At 47.7% G+C, this 25,075-nt stretch overlaps 1 protein-coding gene across 2 annotated transcripts in view; it reads right to left on the bottom strand.

Annotated features, from left to right (window-relative positions):
- Positions 1–24,833, bottom strand: part of Elf4 (E74 like ETS transcription factor 4) — a 38,800-nt gene extending 13,967 nt beyond the window's left edge. The window contains exon 1 of one of the 2 annotated variants that reach the window (XM_050123982.1): positions 24,691–24,833. The gene's annotated coding sequence lies outside the window, so the exon portion shown is untranslated. Of the gene's footprint in view, positions 1–24,339; positions 24,594–24,690 lie in introns of those variants that run through there. The other variant, XM_050123981.1, reaches the window with a different exon arrangement.
- Positions 24,834–25,075: the final 242 nt, after the last annotated feature.

Raw genomic sequence — 25,075 nt, 5'->3', positions numbered from 1 at the left:
AGCACAATTCTCCTCCAGTTCCTCATCCTCTCAGAGCCAACTGTCACTCCTGAAATACCTCATTCTCCATGAAACCTTTCTGGAATTCTTTGGAAAGGAAATGACAATTTCCTTCATGTCATTTCCCACTCCTTCACCGCCCCTCCCCCAACAGCCACAAACAAAATGGAAGCTGCCCCAGGAACAGAACAGCTGTCCCCTCTACGTAAAAAACAGCCTTTCCTCTGGTTAAGTGCGGAGGAGATTGCGCCTGCCGTACCATGTGACCAGTAGCTATTTAAGCGCCAGAGGCCCAGAGTCAGGAATCAAGTGTGCAGTCCTGAACAGAGCAGAACTAAGCCGTCTACAGAACTCAAACCCACAACCTTGTCCCAATTAGGGCTGCACTCCAATCAGCCAATTGAATCCTTTTTCTTGAGTGAGTACCCAGAAAAGTGGCTCCAGCCACAGCTATGTTGTCAGCTCCTTCTCCTTTGTCCCTTTCTGTCTACTGCCACCTTCACTAGGGATGAAATCAGGAAGGGGGAGGAGGGAAAAGAAAGGTTTTGCAAGGTTGGGGTTTCTCTATGTTTATTTGCAAAAAAATCCAGGTTCCTAAACTGGGTATGGTTGGGCATGCAATTAATCCCCACACTTAGGAGGTTGAGACTTGAGGACCCTGAGTACAAAGCCAGCCTGGGTTATATAGCAAGACCTCTGCCTTAAAAAAAAAAAAACAACAAGGACTGGAGATACAGTTCAGTTGGTGGACTGTTTGCCTAGCATGCAAACTGGGTAAAAGTGGGCACGGTGGTGAGACACACCTTTAATACCAGCACTTGGGAAGCAGGGGTAGGTGGATCTCGAGACCAGCCAGGTCTACACAGTGATTTCCAGGCCAGGGGAAAAAAAGCTGGGGTTACAATTCCCAGCACTGCATAAAAACAGGCACGTTGACACTTGTTGAGATAGGAAGATCAGAAGTTCAAGGTCTAGGTTACACAGCACATTGAGGCCACCCTGTGCTAGACCCTGTCTCAAAACACCAAACCAAAAACCTTCCCCAAACAAAAAAACAATCAATAAAAAAAATAAAGGAGAGACATATTAAAAACAAAACAAGAAAACCCAAGGAGGAAATAAGTCTGAAAACCAGAAAACAGTCACATAGAGCATAAGTTTCAGATGACCTCCAGAGGGCACGGGTGTCAGGCCCACTATTATGCCCTACCACCACCACCATCTCAGGGTTATGGGAGCTGGAGAGTTCCAGTTGATAGCTGAGAAGAAACTCCTCTCCTGGGTTCGGGGCCCTTAGGGGTGGAGTGCTCTGTCCCCCACCAGCGTCACCCCGCCCAGCACTTTGGGTTGTGGTTATGTAGCAAGAAAAGCACTACAGAAGCCCTAATATAGGAGAGGAAGGGGAGAGGCAGGGGGAGGAGGGGGGCTGACAAAAGGAACCAATTTCCTCAGTCACTGGGAGAAAGCTCACTGAGCACCCTCTGGAGGGGCCTGGGGCCACCACATCCTCAGGGAAAGAGGTAATGGTGGGAAACCAGACTGCAGGAAGGGAGCAAAGCTAAGTGGGGGTAGCTACTGAACTCCAGAGCTATCAATGTGTTGCCAGTTACAGCCTAGAAGTAGCAATAGAGGTCCCTTCAGATTTTAAGAACATGGCCTTTCAGGTAGAAAACCTAGTTCCGCCTTAGAATTTAGGGACGTCACTACCCTGTGGAAAACGGGCCTACCTAACTACTCCTAAGTAAGGGCTGTTGCCAAGGGCTAAATGAGCTAATGTAGGCAAAAGCTCCTTGGTTTGTCCCAAACAGCAGATGTCATTTTATTTTTTTTCCTTTTTTTTTCCTTTGGGACAGGACTTCTCTGTGTAACAGCCCTGGCTGTCCTAGAAATCGCTCTGTAGACCAACTGGCCTTGAACTCACAGAGATCTACCTGTCTCTGCCTCCCAAGTGCTGGGATTAAACTAGTGCATCACCACCACCCAGTTCTTTTGAATTTTTGAGGTATCTATGTTTAGCCCAGACTGGCATCTTACTCAAACAAATGCCCCTGCTTCAGCTTTCTGGGTACTAGGATTACAGGCATGGGCTACCACACCTGGCTCTGAACGCATTTTTCAATTTCCTGCTCTGATTTATTATTTGTGGGGCTTGGTAATTTTGCTTCTTAAGTATTCAGGATGTTTTACCTAGATGGAGAGGAAGAAAGGGAAATGGACATAGAGGGATGAAATGAAGGCCGAGGGGCCACAACCAACCCTTACTAAATTCATGGAAGAGCCAGGCACAGTGACACACCTACCTGTGGTCCCTGCTACTTCGGAAGCTGAGGCAGGAAGATCTATCTGAGTTGCGGAGTTCAGAAAACATTAGCAAGACCTTGCTACCCCCAAATAAAAAATAATAAATGAACTTTATGGCTGAGCTGGGTGGTGATGGTACATGTCTTTTAATCCCTGCACTCAGGAAACAGAGGCAGGCAGATCTCTGAGTTCTAGGACAGTCAGGGCTACACAGAGAAAACCTATCTACAAAAACAAACAAAGAAAAAGAAAGAAAAAATATGGTTGAGAAAAGTGTATAGTTTGTCCTGGGAGAAAAAGAGGGATTGGTTGGGAGGACTGGTTTAAAGTTGAGTGAGTTGAAAAGATCTAGATCCAGACAGTGGAATATGAACTTAATATAGAGAGCAACTGGGAGGGCCTGCTGAACCCTGAAGAAAGGCAGAGCATGGGAAAGCAATTCCTTAGGAAAAGTAATTTTGTCTTGTTATAAAAGAGCCCCCGAGTGGGGGAGAGGGAGCTGGCCAGGCAGGGCAGCTGAAATGGATACCACAGCTACCTCAAAGGAAAAGAGTAACAGATTGAGGTGCAATACATAGCTATGGAGACCCCAAGATGTGTAGTCTGTTGTCCATGGAACAGTGTTAAAAGATATGGGTCAGGGAGATGGCACAGTAGGATAAAACACTTGCCATGGAAGTCTGTTGATCCATGTTCCATTCAGAACTCATGGTGGAAGGAGAGAACTGACTTCCAAAATTGTCCTCTGACCTCTATACGTGTGTCGTAGCACATGCATGCCTATACATACAAGTATACACAGTAATAATAACAACAGTGTTAAAAGCTACGAAGTGATCAGGGCAAGAAATAAGGTTGGACAAGGAATTCAGCCTGGATACTTTGAAGCAAGGATTATTCTGAAAAACACCAGGTAATGGGAGAAAAGATGCAGATGGATACTTTCAAAGCTACTGTCTTTTTGTTTGTTTTCTTGACTCAGGGCTTGGCTGTGGAGCCAAGGCTGCAAACTCACCATCCTCCTGCCCTTGCTTCCACTTATGCTAGAGTTTCACACCACCTCTCAGCGGCTACCTTGTCTAGGCTAGGCCACAGGGAGGAAGGAACCTAGGAAGGTGTTCATTGGCTACAGGAATCACCTGACCTGCTGCAGAGCATGCAACACAAGGTGGCAGAGTGTTGCAAATACTGAATAGACAGAAGTTTAGTACACCATGCCCAGTCCCTAGCAAGTTCTGTTTGCTTCCATTGTTGGGGAGGGGGAGGGAGGTAGGAACAGAAGCATGGAGTAAAGACTAATTAAATTCATTAGTGGATTTTTTAGAAGCTGGATTAATCTGTGACTCTGCACCGACAGGATATTAAGTCAGATAACTTTTTATTGAAGGGGCAGTGTTCTTTGTCAAGGCCTCTGGCAGAGTGTGTCCTAGAAACTGATATGGAAGCTCCTTGCTTAGCTCTGGGCCCCTGACTAGGAGGGGCTATGGTGGCTATCCTTTCCAGATGGGCCCTTCCTCTACTGGCCATCCAAAACAAAGGACAGAGTGCAGGGATCCAAGCACAAAGCCCTGTACATCAGATTCCCTACACAGAAGGGATGGTGCCTCAAAAGTTGAGGTAAGAAGCAGCCCAGTAGTGGTACCTGACCAGACCAGAGATTGGCAGCATTGGCTCCAAAAGTTATGAAGAACTCTTACCCTGGGTTTTGCCTTTCACCTTCCCTACACACCCCGTACACACTACTGAAGCATCTCCTGAAACCAGGAAGTTAAAAGATCACTCCTGTCTCTCTTTCCTGAGTTTCTGAGGGGCAGGGGCATGCTTGCTCACGTTCACACTGACTTAACCTTCCTCCTCTCCTCATCCTCTCTGTATCCTCAAAGCTAACCCTTTTGTCTGGTAAGAACAGTGGTGGTATCATTGGCAGAGTGGAGTGTTTAACTCCAGTACTCAGAGGCAGAGGCAGACAGATCTCTGCGAGTTCAAGGCCAGCCTGGTTTAGATAGGGAGACCCTGTCTCAGAGTAGGAAAGGCACAATGGCTGGCAAATAACAATGAAACTACACATGCGCAGAACACGTTTAACGTTCACAGTGACTCCCTACCTCCTCATACTTTTGTCCACGTTGTCCCTTAGGCCAGCCCTGACTCTCCTCAACTTCTGTGAGTTTAATTCCCTCACGTCCTTCAAGATTTAAGTCAAATGTCACATTCTTTCTGAAGTCTTCCCTCCTTCCTCTCTACCTGGTAGACTCCACTCTTGACAACCTAGCTTCACTTCCTAGATATGAACAACACTTGAAAAACTTACCAAAGAAGGCCCACAAGGATGGGATTTTATGACATATGAAAATATTATGAAATTCCAATTTCTGTGCCCATCAACAGAGGTTTATTGGAACATGGCCATGCTTATTAATTTGGTCATTATATGAGCCCCAAAGCCTCAAATGTTTGCTATCTGGCCCTTTACAGAAACCTTTGCTGATCCCTGAACTAAAACACTCCACCCCACTTTGGTGTGAATAAATTCATCAAGCTCATTTCTGAGAAGAATGCCACAGAACCCTGGGTCGGTGGGGGGGGAGGTGTCTGGGGGAGGTGTAGGATTGGTAAGTACAAAGTCAGCAGATTTTCATCAGAATGAGAGTCGCTGGGTTAGAGCCCAGAGTGCTGGCCTCGGCTCTGCCCATCATGTGGCCTCAAACAAGAAGCGTCAGCTTTGTGTGCCTTAGTTTCCTCAGCAGCACACTGAGGGATAGGTACTGGCTGATCAGAGGCCATTCCTAGCCCCATGCATGGTGTGAGGATCCACTATTTCTGAGTTGCTGCTGTTAAGCAGGGATAGCCCTACTCATTTGCTCTCAGAACAAGGACTCATAAAGGGCTCCTCAGCCTGGCTGTGGTTTTTCTGCTACCCTGGCAGGTGGGGCGGAGTACCTCACCCCATACTCACCTTCCCAGTTGGCCTTTCCTTTCTGCTCATCTGTTGCTCCTGATCTCTAGTTCCCTTCCCTGCTAAGTGAAGACGGCCTTCTCAGAAGAAGTTTTCTCCTTTACTCACCCCCTCCCCACCTCCAGTGGACTGCATGGAAAGCCTCCTCTATTGGAGAGAAGGGAGGGGAAAGGACTGTTGCTTCTTCCTAGTCTCCCAGGGCTCACAGTAGTCAGGCAAGGGCCAGGACACAGGCAGCTCTCACCGCACCCCTGCTCTGTGAGAGGAAGCAGCCCCTTTCTACCACTTCCTGTCCCAGGGGTTTCAGCAGTTTCCCCTTCAGGGCCTAGTGGCCCTTGCAGCCCCGCCCCTGCTCTGCACAGGTCAGAAAGTGCACAGAGGGGAGGATCCCTCACAGGAAGGCAGAGGAGACAGCTGTCTACACAGGGGACGCCCAGCAGCAATTCCATAGGCCTGACTCCTGGTGGGAGAGGGCCAGACAGGGAAGTATTACCTGGTGAAGGGACAGCTGTTCCCACAGCCTCTCTCACTCCTTTACCTAGCTGTACTCTTTAGAGATCAGCAGAGTATGTCTGCCTGGTCTTTGAGGGCCTGGGTTAAAAAACCTGGACTGTGAGGCCTGAGGCCAGTGCCTGGTAGACACTAGTAAGGGTGGCTACAGATGGAGGGACAGGTGGAAACAACAGGATCTGGGGAAATCAGACCAAGGGCTGGGGGTTGGGTTTAGAAGAGCAGGTGACACAGAAATCAATATGACATCATAATGTGTCAGGGGCTTATCCTTAATGCCAGTGAACAGAGGTAACAATGAAGAACTAATTATACTGTCTTCGGGTCAAAGGGCAGCAGCCTTTCTTGGGGAAAGGAAAAGAACAGTAAACTCTAGAATTCCATGAGGGCTGCTGTTTTACAGATAACTTACACCTAAGTACCTCCCAGGAGTCCATGGGTACCTGTAGCCAATCTTTTAGACATATGACCCACTCCATGAGATAGCCTCAAGGCTGTGTGTCAGAAAAATATTAGCAGCCCAAGGTCCTGCAGTCTGCACAGCTGCCAGACCTTCAGGCCCCAGGCTAGTACTGCAGGCAGGATGATGGTTCCAGAAGCATTGGTGTCTGCTGTGAGGACCTAGCAGTAGATGGACACCACTACCTGAGTCTCCCCAGGATAGTTACTGCTCAGTGAGGTTGTGACAAAAGGAGGCTTTGGGGACTCCTAGAAGTGATGCTTATCAGTGACCAGCAGACCACATGTAGGGATGATCCCGAAACCCTACTCAGCTTGCTGACAGGTTATCTTCCTGCATTGTTGGCCAAGAACCGTACCCAGGCCAGACCTCTTGTCAAAAGAGCAAGGCGCTTCAGATCAATGGTGGCTCAGCAAGTAAAGACACCTGTTGTCAACACTGACGACTTGAATTTTGTCCCTGGAATCTACATGGTGGAAGGAGAGAACCTCTTGTAAGTTGCCTTCTGATCTTCACATGCGCACTGTGGTGTACACATACCCGCACACATTCACACACCTATGACACACAAAGTAAACGGATGGAACAGATAGCTCTGTGCTTAAGAGCAGGTACTGTGCTTGCAGAGAACCAGAGTTTGAGTCACAGCACCCATGTTGGGCAGCTCCCCACTAACACAAGCCCATACACACATACAGAATTAAAAATTAAAATCTAAGGATGGAAAAGATGACTCAGCAGTCAGTACTGGCTGTAGAGGACACTGGATTGGTTCCCAACACCCACGTGGCAGTTCACACCATCTATAACTGCAGTTCCATGCAAAACACTTAAACACATTAAATAAGAAATAAACCTTTTTAAAATTAAAATATAAAATAGACAAATAATCGGGAGGCAGAGGCAGGAGGATCTCTGTGAGTTCGAGACCAGCCTGGTCTACAAGAGCTAGTTCCAGGACAGGCTCCAAAACCACAGAGAAACCCTGTCTCAAAAAACCAAAAAAAAAAAAAAATAGACAAATAAATGTGATTTTTAAAAAACAAATATAAAGAGAGAGCAGGGCCCTGGTTTTCTTCTCAACATATTCCCCAGGACCAAGCACAGCCATTTCCCCCAAGACACTACCCTACTGTCCTTGAGGAGGGCTAACTGCTTCTTCATTCCTATGTTTTGCAGTGAATGCTACTTCACAGCTGGTCCAGGGATGCCAAGAGAGCCTCAAAGGCAGCATCTGGATGTGCACCTGGGCTCCTGCCAGTCCCTCCCTACATCTGCAGTGCAAACCTAGGGCCAGGGTTTGGTTACAAGCCGACTCAAAGCTGGAGGCACGTGTTTGGAAAGCACATCAAGCCTGGGTGGAGGGTGGTGGAAGCACTTGAGGTCGATGCCAGCTCAAGGAAAGCACTTGTGGAGTTGGCACCAGAGCAAGTACTGGGGCCTGGGTGGCGGGTGTGGCCACTGTGGCCTCAGTCACAGCCTGCTGGAGGAGGAGCAGAGGGGTGTGGGTGCTTGTTTAAATGTGGGCAAGATTTTCTTCTGCACTCTCTGATAGCACTTCAAGTTATTTCCCCTGCTTCTGGGGAGAGGGGCCAGACAGTAAAAATTATAGAATGACAGGGTGGAGCACAAGAAAGGTGGCAGGGATTTACAGTTCTGGGCTAGGGACTGCGGGGCTGCTGTTCTAAGGAGCAGTCTATGAACATTACCTCTTTTCATTCTTCTTCCTCTCTCTACAGTGCTTCAGACTGAACCAGGGTCTTTCACATGCTAGGCAAGTAAGTGCTCTACCACTCACATGACCCCAGCACTCGAGCACTTGGTCTCTTCCCATCACAGGGTCTCTGTGTAGTTAGTTCTGGCTGGTCTGGAGCTCACAATGGAAACCAGGTCAGCCTTGACCTTACAAAGATCTGCCTGCCTATGCCTCCTAAGTGCTTGGACTAAAGGCATGCTCCACCACACCGGGCATGCTTGGTTTCATGAGAGGGAGTCTCAATATGTAGCTTGGGTTGCCCTGGAGCTCAGGATCCTCCAGCCTTGGCCTCTCCAGTGACTGAATTAAAGGTATGTGTCACCATGCCCAGGTTTCCTTTCATTTTTTTTTTCTTTTATTTTTTTAAATGTGCTTGGACTAAAGGCATGCTCCACCACACCGGGCATGCTTGGTTTCATGAGAGGGAGTCTCAATATGTAGCTTGGGTTGCCCTGGAGCTCAGGATCCTCCAGCCTTGGCCTCTCCAGTGACTGAATTAAAGGTATGTGTCACCATGCCCAGGTTTCCTTTCATTTTTTTTCTCCTTTATTCTTACAAAATAGCTCACCAGTAGAAGGGCTAGAACTGAAATTTAGGTTTATTTACAGCTGCTATTTTGTTTGAACTTTGTTTTAGTGAAATCTATTTTGGTGATAGTTCTACTTTAACAATTCTTTATGTATACATGGTCTGACTCTGCCTGGCTGGTCTCAAACTCACTTCATTATCCAGGCTGGTCTCAAACTTGGGGTGATTCTCTGCTTCCTGAGTGCTGGGATTATAGGACTATACCACCAACCTGGCTAAGAGATCTACTTTACAAACTGCAGAAAAGCTCATAAGCGATTAGGTAACATGATCAAGGTCACATTACTTGTCAAAAATGGAGGCAGAACTCAAATCCAGGCTTATATGACCTTGATCTCAAAGTTTATACTGTTTTCTCTACACATATTGCTAGCCATCTGCTGGCTCAGAACACAAGGAGCCCCTTCTACAAAAGCTGCTCAGGCCCAGGATCCATACCTCTTAAGACCTCAATTTAAACTGGAGGTCATTCTAATAAATCAATCCTTAACTTCCCAGACCAGGTCTCTGTCTAAACGGTGGCAACATGAACTTCAAGCCTGCTTCAAGCTCTGCTCAACTTCTGTATCTCAGTGACTACAAAATTTGGGCTCTAGACCTAAAGTAGTCACGGCATGGTCCCTGCCCTATAAACATACAGTTACACTCAGCTTACACATAATGTTAAGTCTAGGTTCTTATCTTAGGGTGTTGGTTCATGTGTTTATTCAAATATTTATGGAAAACCAGCTCTCACATATGCCAGACCCACAGCCAGGGGCTTGATCACCTGCTCTGGCTTTTTTTTTCTTCTGGTAGGGTCTCTGGATATAAGATTCCAGTAAGCTGAGTTAGCACATCTTGATAAACATGGCTAGACTTTTACCTCAAAACACACGCATAGCATCTATAGTAAGAATCCCTTCAGAACTGAGGCCCCAGGGCTGGAGGGAAATTGGGAATGACTCTAGTGGATGTGGTATTTCTTTGAGGGATGACAAAAATAGTGTGGATCCTACTGATGGATGTGAAATTCTATGAATGCTAAAAAAAAAACACTGAAGTGTACATTTCTAGTGGGTGAGTTTTACTATTTTAACTAATTTTACTTATTTTTGTGATGTGGGAGTGGAGGGCAGAGGAGCACTCTGGGAAGTTTGTTCTCTCCTTCCATACTTACCTGGATTCCAGGGATTTAACATGGGTTTCCAGGCTTCCACAGCAAATGGTTTTCATGCTGCGTTACCTCACAGAGCCAAGATATATTTGTAATTGTTTTTCTAAGTCTTTATTAGTTCTTTGAGAATTCCATATGGTATGTTTTGATCATACGGACCCCTAACTCTTCTAAAATTCACCTCTTTCCTATCCACCCAGCTTTGTCATTTATTTGTAACCTATCAAGACAAATTTGTGCGGCCCAAATATTCTTGGATGTGTGAACCACTACCAGGGATTAGTTACACGTTTAGAGATTTTTGTTTCTGCACGTCTGTTTGTTTTGAAAGAGGGTCGACCTCAAACTCACTGTGTAGCTAAGGCTGGCCTTGAACGATCCTCCTGCTTCCACCTCCCAAGTGCTGAGATTACAGGCACACATCACCAAGCCTGGTGAAAACTATTACCTTTCTAAAACTTTTAGAAATCTCTGTGGCCCAGAGAAGGGTCTGCTCAAGGCCACATACAAGCAGATGACTTTTGATTTATGACTCTGAGGTTCTTTCCTCCTTCCAGGCATCCTGTAGCCTTCAGCAAGGTTAAGTACAGGTCCAGTGAGTAAGCAGGGTACATCCAGGCCTCTGTGGGAGGCCTGGGGCCTGGACCTCCCACACTAAGGAAGATGGTGGGAAGCTTTTCAGGGCAAGGACTTGAATTTCATGCCTGCTGTCAGGTGACCCAGCCCCTGTGCCTCTGAATCGCAGTTTCCCCATCTGTAAAGTGAAATATACAGGTCTGCTGATCTCTGCTAAAGGCTGCACGGGATCTGACCCTCTGAGGTTCTAATTAAAAGGCACTGCAAGACAGAGCTGAGCGAGCATCAGCCACATGACTCTTCTTTTCGGAGGGCCGCAGGAGGCTTTTGACACAATTGACACAATCCTATGTTCCAATCAATGTTCCTCACAGACAGTAAAGGTGATGATTTTTCCCGTAAGAAACAAATTCTCTCAGACAATTGTTCTGGACAGTTTCTCCATGGGGGTATTTTGGCTCTAATCGTCCCACCATCACACATAAACACCTTCTCAGCAGTGGTAGATGGTACAGCAACCCATAACAGAGACCCATGAGCAACTCATAACAGAGACTGATTGATCATGTCCCTTTGAGATATCAGAAACCAAGATCCTGGCTTAATGCCCAGGCAAGCAGCCCCATCTTGTACCGAGCAGTTTGCCTCCCTATCATAGTGGAGGTAGCAATCACTGGTGGCCACCTCTCTAGCCCCTACTGGACAGGATGTTTCCACATCAAGCCCCACTTCCTGTAGCTAGGCCTGGGCTCCAGTTTCCCCTCTTCTCCTGCCATCTGGTAGCCTGCCCTCTGCCCCCCCCCCACTTGCTGGGTGTTTACAGGCCGCCTTATCAGCCTGGGGAATCTGGGCCTCACCCAACCAGGGCCCCGCCCAGCCCAGACAGCCTGCCCAGAGCCCTACCTGCTCTTTCGTCTGCCCCAAGCCCCCTGGCAGGCAAGGGGTGTGGAGGAAGGCTTGCTGCCTGGCACCGGCCCTTAGTGCCTGGGGCCCTGCCTGGTGGGTTAAAACCTGACTGACTATTCATAGTGCTTTATCCAGCTTGCCCAGGCTGAGGAGGGCAGGCATTCTTTTTCCAGTTGGCATCTCTATCTGCAGGCTATGGAGACAATAATAAAATGCCTGAAGGGCTGGGGAGAATTTACCTTAGCCTTCAGTGCCTTAGCCACCAAGAAATAAGCCAGGGAAGCACTATATGGGAAGGCTCTGAGAAGTCCAGGTTGGCTGCTTCCAAACTGGAATGATACTGGCACTCCACTATGAAGAACAGAAACTAAAGATGGAGCTGAATAGAAGGCTGTAGGCTGAGGATGGTAGCACAGGTGAAGTTCAGGAATCCTTTCAAACAGCCTTGGTCTCCACCCAGGCTTCAGAGCCCAAAGTCTCTACATACCACTCCAAGATCTGGTCACACACAAAATGACAAGATGAGACAGAGCTAACCTCGGAGCAAGTCAAGGATTCTCTCCTCAGAACACAAGGGCCTAGCAATTTGTTCTCAAATGTATTCTAAACCAAGGACACAGAAGTGGCAGGCAAATGATGCTGCAGGTGATAAGATTTCCCTTCCCAGCCTCGTTCTCAAAAATCTCTAGGTTCAGACCTACCCGTAGGCAAGGGCCACAAGGATAAGGACTTTTCACTGAATCTGGCCAAGTCTCACTCTAGGAGTCAAAGCTATGGTTCAAATTCCACTCATCTTCACAGGCTCCTGGGGGTGTTTTTTTCATTGACAAATGATTAAGCTATCTATCAATTGATTGATATATAGGGCAGGAGACTGAAACATTCAAGTGACTACCAGACATGTATAGTGAGAAATATAGCACCTGGAAGGCAGAAGCAGGGGGATCTCTTTGAGTTCCAGGCCAGCCAAGGTACATAGAGAGATCCTGTCTCAAAAAGAGTGACTCGTATTTCAGGGCTGGAACTGCTGTTCAATTGGTAGACCACTTGCCTAGCATGCATGGATCCTTAGTTCCATTCCAAGCAGCACAAACTGCTGTGATGCACGCCTGCAATCCCAGCACTGAGGAGCTAGAAACAGGGGGATCAGAGGGCTATGCCCATTCTGTTACATAATGAATTTGAAAGCAATTTGGACTACATGAGACCCTATCCCAAAATAAATAAGCCGAATGCCGAGCAGTGGTGGCGCACACCTATAATCCCAGAACTCAGGAGGCAGAGGTAGGCAAATCTCTGAGTTCGAGGCCAGCCTGGTCTACAGTGTGAGTTCCATCCAGGACAGCCAGGAGTACACAGAGAAACCCTGTCTTGAGAAACAAAACCAAAACCAAAATAAAACAAAACAAAAGCTGGGGAGCAAATGTTACATCACAAAGAAATGTTATGAGAACAAGTCTTCTAGCTCAAGAATCCAATTTAAGACATTTGTAGTGGCACACTTGAACTGTTTGGTCCCAGTATTTGGGTGACAGAGGCAGATGGATCCCAGTTGAGTACAAGATCAGATAGAACTAACATGGTAAGGCCCTTTCTCTCCCTCCCTCCCTCCCTCCCTCCCTCCCTCCCTCCCTCCCTCCCTCCCTTCCTTCCTCCTTCCCTCTCTCTTTCTATACATATATAATACATGGAAAACTCTGCTAAAATAGTTTTGCCATTAGTGTCACATGGTTCTTGAAATCTCTGGTTCTCATTCTCTAGGAGGAGATTTCATGACTCTCAGCGCTCTTACAGGCTTACTATCTGGTCCCCATTTCTTCCCTCTATCAAAAAATTTTGGCTGAAATCCCATCTCTACAGAAACAGTCTTTCCTACGAGTTAGAAGTGGAGCGAGGAGAAGTTTTTTGGTCGATACATGTTATATGAAAGAATAATAAAAAAAATAAAGTTTCACATAAAAAATAAATGAAAAAAGATAAAACTCAAACCAATTAGTGTTGATATGTTGGTAGCTGATACCGCATGAACAGGTCATTTCTCTCCTGAACACATTCCTTTTTCCTTGACACCAGGTCTCACTATGGAGCCGAGGCTGGCTTTGAACTCACAATATTGCTGTCTGAACTTCCCAAGGGAAGAGATTACAAGTCTGTACTGCCATGCTCGGTTTTCCCTTTGTTGTTTTCTTTATTGTTTCTATGTTGAGACAGCATCTAGTTGTGTTGGCCTCAATCTCCTGAACTGAGGCTCAAACAATCCTCCCTGCTCAGCCTCCCACATAGCTGCACTCAGCTTGCATTTTCATTCTCAGACACCATTGAGAGACTTTTACCTAAGGTGTCAGGGTAAGTAGAAGGGCGGGGCAGTCAGTAGGTGAGCTTGTTGGTGGTGTTGTCTCTTGTCCCATCATCAACTTCCCATGCCAGTGAGCTCTGTTATGAAGCTATAGGGGAGGAAGTGTGAAAGCCTGAAAAAAGCTAAAAGCTCTGCTCCTCTTTACTGGGAGTAAGAAAGATCAAGTTCCACTCTTGGTCCTGCCTCTACCTAACTCCTCCCTCAGCCTCTGAGATGGAGCCAACTTCTTCAGGACACACATTGAGATCTGTGGCTATGGCCACAACCAGCTGGACTCCGACTCAGCAGAGCCCCAGAGTCCAAACTCATCTAACTTAGTTTCCAAAGGTCCTTAGCAGTCTGACCCCACCCTACCTACTCAGCCTCGTTCCCATGATTTCCCAACTCAAGCTGGGCTTCTAGCCCAGTGGTCTCCTCATGGTCCCCTGAGGGAACATTCCAGCCTCATTCATGGAATTTCTCAGGCTTGCCATCCCTTAGTGATCCATTTTGTCTAATCAAACAGTACCCATCTAGCACGGTCCCAAACATGTCCCCTAACCTCACAGAGCTGTTTATGTTCTAGTAATTACAATCCACACCCACAGAGCCCCCCATTAAACTCCCCAGAGACTTTAAGTTCTGTCGCAAGATCTATTTTAGCCCATGTGGTCTTGAATTGCTGATTATTTCATGTGTATCTTTTCTTTCTCCAGCAGGCGGTAAAACACATGAAATCATGCTGCATTTGATTTTCTTTTGTTTCCAACCTACATCTGACCATCCATGAATTAAACCCACGAAAACTGTCAAGATACGGGTCCTAAATGATTTTAGGATTACAGTCTAGAAGTACAACTAGAAGTACAGTTGTCCTGCAGTTGGGAAACAAAGGACTCAAGGAACTCAGATATTACTTTTCCTCTCTGGCTGCAAGCTTCTGTTAGAGGAGCAAATGACAGATCACGTTATTTGCCCAAGCACCATTGAGGAGGCAGTGGATAATCAAGCTATCATCAAAAGCATTACTTTTTTTGGTACAAAATCACAGTCCCACCCTGGGAATATTGGGTTCTAGTCACATCACTGTACCTTTGGGAACAGTGTCATGATTCTGTACCAGGTCTAAGATCCAAAATGATGTGAGATAATGGGATATGAGAAAAACTATATGAGGCCAAAAATTTGTTGCTTTGTGTGTGTGTGTGTGTGTGAGAGAGAGAGAGAGAGAGAGAGAGAGAGAGAGAGAGAGAGAGAGAGAATGAGAGAGAGGGGGGGGTAACAACGTCTTGCTCTATACCTCAAGCTGACATCAAACTCATCGTTCCATGCCTCAGCACACAAATAGTTAGGGCTACAGGCATGTGCCACCATGGCCAGCTAAACTTTGATTAATGAGATCTGCTATCTTGGCAGACATGGTTGAAAGGGGATAATATAGGCATTCATACAACAATGTATGAAAGAAATCTTGGATTTATCACCCAAAATGGGCAAAACCAAAGCCTTATTCTACAAAAGTAAAGTTAAAGAACCCGTTAGCCACAGAACATCACTAAAAAGCATCATCTAAAACAACAGTAATATCGAGCACACACCTGACTATAAGATTCAAAAGCAAAGAACTGGAGTAACTTTCAATAATTAGTGCAAATAGGGTATATTCAAGTATTAAAAAATTATACAGACAGTTTTAAACTTCATATGGTATTGCAAAGGACTTAAAGCAGACAAAATCTGGGCTGGCAAGACAGCACAGCAGGTGATGACCTAAGTTCGTTCCCTGGAACCTACCATGAGGAGAGAACTGATTCCCAAAAGTTGTACTCTGACCTCCACATGTACTTGGTGGTGTGAGTGTGTGCTCACATTCACATATGTGTCAACACACATCTACATCCACGCATATACACTAAAAGTTTTAAATTATTTTAAAAATGATCAAAATAAGGCTGGGAAAGTTCTTTCCTAGCCCACACAAAGCTCTGGATCTCCATATTGAAAAATTAACTCAAAATGTATCACAGACCAAAATCTGAAGCCTAAAATTATAAAAGAAAACATATGATGAAATAGTTGTGATTTAAGCCCAGGCAGAGCCCTTAGATGCAGTACTGAAAGCATGATCTATAAAAGGAAAAATGAAGGCTTAGGACATAGTTCAATGGTAAAGCACTTGCCTAAGTAGGAAAAGACTTGAGGTTCAATTCCCAGCTCAATAGGGAAAGAAAAATAGTGATTAGTTGCATTTTGGCTAAGACTGAGTGCAAAACTAAAGACTTCTAGAACTAGATTGTGGCATACAACTGTAATCCCAACACTTGAGAGGTGGAGGCAGAAGGATCAGAAAACAGAGAATGTTTATAAAGCAGGAATGTCATAGAGGTCTTGCAACTAGAGTCTATAAAGGACTTTATTGGCAAATAGACTTGAGCAGACATTTCACCAAAGAAGACATATAAATAATAAATAAGCACATGGAAAATGATTAAAATAGTAAATCATTAGGGAATGTAAATTGAAATTACAATGTAACACAATGGCACATCTATGAAAATGGCTGAAGGTAGAAAGGCTACCTACCCTCCCTTATATACCAGTGTTACTGAAGATGAACAACTTGGGCTTCTCATCCTTTGGGGGGGGGGACATAAAATGGTAAAGTCATTCTGAAAACAGTGTAATGATTTCTTTAACAGTAGAAGCTTCATTACTGTTATGATCTAGTTACTTCTCTTCCAGGTATTTAACCAAAAGAAAAGGGAATTTATAGCCACAAAAAGATTTGCAAACAGATGTCAGAGCAGCTTTGTTTGCAATGGTTTTTAAAAACTGGGAAAAGAGCATCAAATGTCCACAGGCGGATGAACAGATAAACAGTGTGTGTTTTATCCATACAATGGAATGCTACGTTGCAATAAAAAAGAATGAAACATCCGCCAGGCATGATGGCACAAGCCTTTAATCTCAGAACTCTGGAGGCAGAGGTAGGCAGATCTCACTGAGTGAGAGCCGGCTGGTCTGCATAGTTGAGTTGTAGGGCCAACCAAGGCTACAAAGTGAGACCCGGACTCAAAAGAGGAAGGGAGGGAAAGAGGGAGAGAAGGTGAGGGAGAACAAACATTGATATATACAAAAATAAGGAAGAGTTTTTAACAAAAATATGCAGAGAGAAGCCAGACCAGAAAAGACTGCATGATTCCAATTATATGAAACTTTAGAAAATGCAAACTAATCTATAGTGACAGAAACCAGAGCAGTAGTTGCCTTAGGATGGGAAGCAGGATTGCTAAAGGGCACAAGGAAACTTCCCAGAAGCTCCACATATGCTAGCTCTCTCTTGAATGTGGCAATGGTTTCATGGGCCTGTACATATGTCAAATAGGATCAAATTGTGCACTTGGAAATATCTGCCATTTATTGTACATTGATATAACTTTAGTAAAGCTATTAAGTAAAATAAAAAGAAAAGGTGTCTTGGATTGTACAAAATAACAACCAGTGGGAGAACTATAGAATTAACCTTGCTGGCTGATAGTGGTGCGCATCTTTAATCCCAGCACTCAAGAGGCAGAGGTAGGCAAATCTCTGAGTTTAAGGCCAGTTTAGTCCAGGACGGCCAGGGCCACACAGAGAAACTGTGTCTAGAAAAACAAAAATAGAAGTAACTGTGAAAGAAAACACTGACTATGGTTTTGTTATTGTGCGGCATTTCTTTGTTTACAGCATCATACTGCTTTGCTGTAGTAGCGAAGACAAAAAAGGCAGTAAATCTCATGTTTCCCTAGAATAACATATTCTTTGATGCTACCAGTGGGAGTCTGATTCTGAACCTGGAACTCATCACACATGCTGATTGTGGTGGGCTTATGATGTTGTCTCTGGCTTTCTTATGCCAATATGTTTTATCATGCAGCCTGGAATGCCCCTAGAACATAGCCAATGGTCTATCTTTTCTCTTTTGAAAGGCCACCTGTCCTTTCACCTCCAGTAAAGCTAGGGAAGAAAAGTGATCTTTCTCCAGGCAAGTCATTAGCCCCACATCATGCAGCTGCTCACAGTAAGAGCACACATGTCCCTGACACTCTAGAATGGGGGTTGGAGTCTCTAAGAAGGGGTCTGAGTCTTTTTGCCCTCCTCTTTTTCTTTTTTAGATCACTATGGTGTTAAAAACCTGGTCACCTTGTGAGCTTGTAAAAAGGTATCGGCTTTCTGCACAAGCATTTTCAGACCCAGAAGAGTTAGACGAGCCACTTTTATCCCAGAAAACACTGGAAAAACACAGATTACCACCTCAGTTTATACCTGAGTACCTCTGTTATCAGGTTATCAGGTATTTAGGGAGGTGAAGACTAATTGTCCGCATTGCTCAAGGCCTAGCTTCTTAGCCTAATGGGTGGGGACCAAGGAAGCCAGTAGCATGCTCCACTCAGGGCATGCTAGTCCCTTATATCCAGTTACAGCAGATGGGGCCTCCAAGTAATCTCCTGGAGGGCCTCTAGGAAAGGATCCTAAACCCTAAAACTCCCGGCCAAAGACAATGCCCCCAGCCTCAAACAAAGGCCTTTGGGCATTTGTCCAGCAGGTACCCAACATCTCTGTAAACTGAAAAGAGGGAAAAACAAATCAAGCAGTAGTAAGCACAGAGTTGGCCAACTGGCTTCCAGAGTTCTACCCTCAGGAGGCAAACAACAAACCGATGATTGCTAAACCGTCCCCAGGGGTAGAATGCTATGCCTTCTCTCCAAGGAACAAACTTCCTCTGATTTCTTCTTCTTCTTTTTTTTTTTTTTTTTTTAAGACAAGGTTTCACTTCGTAGCTGAGGCTGGCTTGGAACTTGCTATATAGGCCACGCAAGCCTTGAACTCTCCATTTTCCAGCTTCAGCTCCAAAAGTGCCAAGATGGCAGCTGTACAGCATTACACCTAGCTCATTTCTGATTTCTTCAGTGAATATTCAAAATGAAAATAATGAAGATAGGGAAAATGGCGATATTAATACAAATATTAAAAACTTAAGCCCCACACTTTACACATGTGTGGGGGAGGGTGCCAGGAATCATATGTGAAGGTCAGTGGGTAATTTGCAGGAATGGTTCTCTCTTTCCACCATGTGGGTTCCAGGGACTGAGCTTAGGTTCACCCACTGAGCCACTTTGAAGGCTCAAGCTCCACTCTTTGAAGAAGATTGATTAGTCATTAATGTGTGCTATGTGCGCGCTTATGTGAATGTGTGTGGTGGGAGGGGTGTCTGCAGAGCCAGAAGAAAGTGGCAGACCCCCCAAGCTGGAGTTACAGGCAGGTGCAAGCTGCCTGACATAAGTTCTGGGGTCTGGAGCTTCTGGCCACCACGAAGAGCAAGCAAGCTCTTATCCACGGAGGCATCTCTCTAGCCCCTCAAGCTCCACTATTAACTGCAGGACTGTCTACCACTCAGAATGGCTTTGTAGATAATGCACACACAAACATGCACGCACATGCACGTCCACACATGCTGATTCTTCCATATTCCCTCTTTATCCTTCATAATGGCACACTTAACAAAAATGGTAGCAGAAAAATCTGCAAAAATCCTTGTGTTTTCAGGAATGGGGTGGCATATCCTGCCAGAACTTCTGGGAAAGTGGTAATCCAGAGATCTTGGAAAAGTCTGAGGCATGTGAACAGGGAAAAGATTGTATGACTGGCAACAACAATCTCAGCCCAGAACTGATAATACCAGAGAATATTTATTGGGTGGGTACGACGTGCAAGGTAACATGCTCAGTGTTTTACTACATTAACTCATTCTTCCTGTGACATGGACAGTGAGACCCAGAGAGATTAAGTCAATGAGTCCATTGTCACACAGCCAGAACCTGGCAGGTCTGGGATATGAATGAATATAGATTGTGCGCCCCTCCTGGAGACAGAAATGCTTCTTGAGGAAGATATTGTGTCAGACTAGAAGAAGGCAGGAATCTTTCAGAAGGGAAGGTAGACTAAGAGGCAAGAAGTATTCGCAGTGGACAAGGAATGGCCTATCCTCAGGTAGGAACTTAAGGCAAAGCTTGTTCAACTTGAATGACCTACTTAACCTCTTGATGTTTTGTTTTGTTGTGGCAGGGTGTCTCTACTACGTAGCCCTGGCTATCCTGGAACGCTATATGTAGACCAAGCTGGCCTCAAACGCAGAGATTGCTGCCTCTGCCTCTCAAGTGCTGATATTAAACGTGTGTGCCACCACACTCTTGTTTCTTGTTAGCCTCTTTGAGAAATGTTCCAGAACTTTCCTTGAAGACCCTGCTACACAAAACACCCTTCTCTGCTGTCTGAGCCTCCCCCTTCATCTGAGAACAGGCTGGGTCTCTTTGTCAAGAAATCATCATATGACACAATTTCCCAGTTCAAATCAGGGCATTCTAGTAGGTTCCTTTAGGTGTTTAAATCATGAAGGAGAGGCGAAGCCAGAAGAAGCAAGGAGAGAACAAACTGATGTGGAGTGGAGGTAGTCCAGGTGTTTTCATCCAACTAAACCTAACAAGAGCCAAAGCCCTCTTCCCATCCAGTCACGGAAGACACAAAAGTAAAACAAATACATGGTGAATTTTTGGTGGTCGGGCACAAATGTGGGACTCTCTTGACTTCAATTCCCAGCTGGCTGGGAGAGGAGGTAGTGATGAAAATCTCTGCTCTTTACCTCCAGGGTTCCAGAGAAGTCTCAAAACCCGGGGAAAGGTTGGAGCTAGGCAGCCCATTTCTCCTGTAACTACTGTAGCATGTCAGGTTTGATGGCTTCTACCTCTCACTTCCCCTGCTTCCCTCCCTCCCTTCTCGCCTAGCCTGCCTGTGTTGGAGGGTGCAGTTCATAATGAGATCCTCTCAGCTTGGGTGGCAGGGAAGCCTGACCACCCTTTGTGTATTATCAATACAGTCTGGCTCACTGTCTAGGCCAGCCATTTTGTATGTCCTGAAGTGGAGATCGAGGTCTGCACGAAGCCACCCACACTCACTGACCTGCTCTTTTATGTGACATGCATTTACCAAACAATCATCCAGGCTTCGAAGGTCAGTCCGTGGCTAGGGAATAGAGAGAAAAGGCGTCTTTTCTCCCTTTTCTGCTCAGCCACATCTCCCCCTCGCTGCCCCCGCCCCCTTTCAAGGTCTAGCTCTCACTCGAATCCCTCACAAAGCCTTCCCTCCCTCCTCTAGCTGCTGCTGACCTCAGAGTCCTGGCCATGCTGGCCTCTGCTCCAACAAGTACAATTAGCACCTGACCAGCCCCTGGCCTGGCTGCTTGTCCTCGCCTCTGATTGTTTCAGCTCCAGCGTCATCTTAGTCAGCTTTGCTCCACCACCTCCTTCCCTCAGCTCCCCCACAGCTCCTAGCGCAGGTTGGGCACACAGTAGGTGTTAATAAATGGCTGCTGAATTGAAACTCAGCAGCCCCTATGAGGTCAGAACCCTCATAAGCACCCCGACCAGCAGTTTCTTGGCAACCAGCGCTGGGGCCCAAGCTACAGGGCATTAGCAGCACAGCCGCTATTACAGGACACACGAGGCTCAGCAGCCAGAGATTTGCAGGCAGGTTGGTGTTGATGAGAAAAGCCCCTGACCCCTAGGAAAGAGCCTGTGGGATTCTGGGTACCTTTCATGAGTTTCTTTTCTCCCCTGCAGAACTAGTTTTCAGTCTGCGAACCACAGAGGGAATAAATTGGCAGTGAAGCCAGGGACCTTTTCGCAGCTTAGAGGACCAGGAGTGATAACCAAGGCCAGGTTGGGGTCAGGCCCAGAACAGAGGAGCGAGGGTTGCCGAAGGCTCTTCTTAGTTCAGCAGAGGACCCTGGGATGTGAAGGAGGCATGCCAGCTTGTGAGCCTTTCTGTTCCACAGAGATTTGGGGGTGTTTGGGAGGGGTCCGAAGTAATGCCATCCTGCCCTGACACCCAGTAAATCACGGTCCAGATGCCTGCTACTTGCAGCCCCTGCACGAGCCCACTTTCCCTTCCTTCTCCTTCTCTGAAACCTTAGGACAGTCTTGAGGGACAGATAGCATCCAGACCAGGACAGAGCTATGGTCCCCATGAAAGGAGAAGCCTTTAGTCTGGGGTGACTGGCTCCCCCATCCTGGCCCAGGAATTTGAGTTTGGCTTTATTTTTATTTTGTAAATTTATTTTGTGTATGGGTGTTTGGGCTGTATGCACATCTGTGCATCACACCTGTACCTGGTGCTCAAGGAGGTCAGAAGAAGATGTCAGAATCCCTGGAACCGGAATTACAGATGGTTATGAGATACCATGTAAGTGGGAGGAATCACAAACAGTGGTGCTCTTAACTGTTGAGACAACTCCTTTAGTTTGGCTTTAAACTACATTATTTACACAATGTATCCACTCTCTCTAGACTCCTACATCCTACCATCGTTTCAGCCTACAGACTACCCTGGAAGGCAAGTGGTGTCCTCCTCATAGCCACATTTTCTCCACTGACACTTCAACTGGGGCCAGCTCAGTACTAGGACCAGGTCCCAGCAAATGTTTGCTGAGTTGAATCTTAGGCACTGTATTAGCCATATCATAACGCCAGTTCCTGTGTGCTGTGTACCACACAGTGTTCTAATAAGCAGTCTATATGTATGAATGTATTTGTTCCTCTCCAACTTTATAAGGTAAGTCTCTCTTGCCACGTAAGGAAATTAAGGCATTCAACTGACTTGGGGCACATAACCAGAAAAAGGACAAAGCTGGAGTTTCAACCCAGACAGGCTAGCTCTAGTGACTGGGGGCAGAATGAGAAAGTTGGGGAAACCCAGGAGTAAAGGGTTTCCTGGGAAAGCCATACTCTCAGCCAGTGGCTGACTGGGCCTTACTGGGTCCAAAACCCTAAAATTTTGCAACATTAGAGGTTATTTTGAGTATGTTATAAATCAGCTTCATTTTTAAGCCCCAAAATATAGCAGATGAGGCTGAAGCTGTTGTGCCATCACTTAGCACTATGTGAAGAAGGCTGGGTTCGGGGGTCCCCAGATTGGCCAGGGGTGGGCACTAGTTCCTGAGGAGCCAGCAAAAACAGTACAGTGGAGGGAGGAATGCCAGGCATAGCTGCAAACAAGCCACTCCTTCGGCTCACAGAGAGAGGCTGGATGAGGGTGGCAATGGTGGAGCCTGCTTCATATACAACCCCCTACACACAGACACACACACACACAGAAAAACAAAAAACACACAAACAACAAACAAATAAAAAAAAACACAAGAGATGACTGGCTTTGAACCCAGCACCGGAGACACTCATATGCAAGGCAACTCTTTATGGTGGCAGCTCCAGGTTGTTGCTGATAACCTCTGCACACCTAGAAACAGCTCCTGCGAGCCTAGTTGTTGGTTTTTTTTTTTTTTTTTTTTTTCTGCACTGGATCAAGGAAGTACTTTCAAACTGGGGAAATCTTGCAACTGGCTGACATTCTTCCTTGATTGACCTACAAATTTCCTGGGTAGTTTTGATACCAAAGCACTGTCTCCCCAAAGAGGAGAGAGCTAGATAGGTTCCCTTCACCTCCCTCCATCCTGGTATTCAGGCCAAGCAAAGGTCAGCTCATAGGAGTTGAGTCCCTAATGGGTGTGCCCACCAGCTGTTGGAGCCAGCTGTGGTGGCTCAGGCCAGGGGTGGTGACCTCACTTCCGTTCTTACCTCCTTAGAACTCCTCCCATTTGAGGCCCCACCAGGCCAAAATCGAGAAGTCCAAGGTTAACTGTTACTCCCCACTTTAAGAGCTAATTAAAATGATTAGCTACAATGAACTGTCAAACATTAACTAGAAGAAGCTGCAGGACCAGACAGGCCTCTATCTCAGGCAGAGGGATGAGGGGAAGGAATCAAAGGGCCATCAAATCGCTGGGCTCCTCAGCTGGGGTGCGGTGGAAGTTGGGGGCACCCAAGAGAAACCCTCGGCTGGGCCGAGGTGCCAAGGGGTCAGGAAGTCTAAATCCCAGGCCCGACCCCGACGAAAGGGCAGCAAAGTTTAGGGGTACCGTGGAGGGCACAGGAATTCATAAAGTGATTGCCAGCTCAGCAGTCTCTGAACCGCCAGAGCCAGACTCTGGCATTGGGGGACCTTTGCGTTGTGCGGTGGCTGAGTCCCCTCAGAAGTATCAGGGGAGGAGGCCCAGAGGCGGGAGAACCTTGGAGAGCGGGAACGCGGGAGCGGGAAGCCTGGCGGCTGGCTCACACGGAAACTCCAGCCCCTGCCAAGAGGTCTCTATTTTGGCAGTTCAGGTCTCCAAGTCATAGGTTTACGTGCGAGCCTGCGAGTGTGTGTGTGTGTGTGTGTGTGTGTGTGTGTGTGTGTGCGCGCGCGCGCGCGCGTGTGCGTATTCGCGTGCGCGCGAGTGTGTGTGTGTGCGTGTCTAAAGCGCCTGACTGTGAAAGCCCTAGGGGCCACCGGTTCAACCTTGTCGCTCCAGTCTGCTCACCCTCCTGCCCACAGGCGCTGAGATTTGGGGGGGTGGGGGGGCGCCGCAGTAACCACGGGCCCTTCCACGGAGCCTTAGCCGCCCCGAGCTGAAGAAGGCTTCTGCCAACCCCTTCTACTTGTCAGCTCAGGAGCCCGGGCTCCACAGGGTACCCGGCGGAGCGAGGCGAAGGCGACTCTTCTCAAGCCCAGGCTGACGCGCCCTTCTTGCACCCCGCCCCGCCCCCGCCCCCGCCCGCCAGCCACCAACCGACCCTACTCCCCGGCCTCGGCGCCCTTAATTCCCCCACTCAGGCAAACTTTTCGAGGTCTCCCCGCGTCCCAAGAAGCGGCGCCATCGACGTACCTGAGGTCCGCTGGTTTGCCGCTCGGGCTCAGTCACACGGCCGGCCACTCCTCGGCTCGGTGGCCGAGCGCTCCCCTCCCCGTCCCAGGGCTCGGGGGGACCCGAGTTCCCACCCCCTGCCAGGCCGCCTTCTCCCGCCTAGAAAGCGGGGGGCTCCAGGCAAGTGGCGCCTGCAGCTCGGCGCCGCCGAAAGGAGAAGTGGAAGTTGAGCTAGGCTCCCGGTCCGTCCTCGCGGCCGCCCGCCCGCCCGCCCGCCCGCCGGGGGCCGCCGTCGCCCGCCCTCCTTCCCCTCCCTCCTTCTCTCCTCGGGGCCCGCCTGCCCCCACCGCCCCGCGCCCGCCCGTGACTCACCTCGGCGCCGGGGCAGGCTGGTCCGGGCGGGCGGGCAGGCGGGCGAGGCGAGGCGCAGGGCTCTCCCACACGTCGCGCCGCCGCCAATGGCAAAGTTGGAGGGCGAGATGCAAACACCAGGTGAGACGGCGGGCGGGCGGGCGAGCGGGCGGCGGTGGCGCCTGGGCTGAAAAGGGAGCCGGGGTGGCAGCTGGGCGAGCGGAATCCGAAGGGTTCCAGGGAGGCCGGGCCGCGCCGAGGGAACGGCGGCGGGGGGCGCCCGCGGAGGGGCGGCGAGCCGGCGGGGGAGACCTGAGCCGAGGCGAGCGAGAGAAAGGGGAAATCGCACTGGAGACACACGTCCCCGCGGGCGGAGGCTGGGCCGGGCGCGAAGGAGGCAGGGCGA

This window comes from Alexandromys fortis, unplaced genomic scaffold (assembly GCF_014885135.2).
Source record: "Alexandromys fortis isolate MF-2015 unplaced genomic scaffold, M_Fortis_MF-2015_v1.1 scaffold_224, whole genome shotgun sequence".
Lineage (NCBI taxonomy): Eukaryota > Metazoa > Chordata > Mammalia > Rodentia > Cricetidae > Alexandromys > Alexandromys fortis.
Note: the sequence above shows the minus strand (reverse complement) of the source record. Positions and strands in the feature narration are given on the sequence as shown.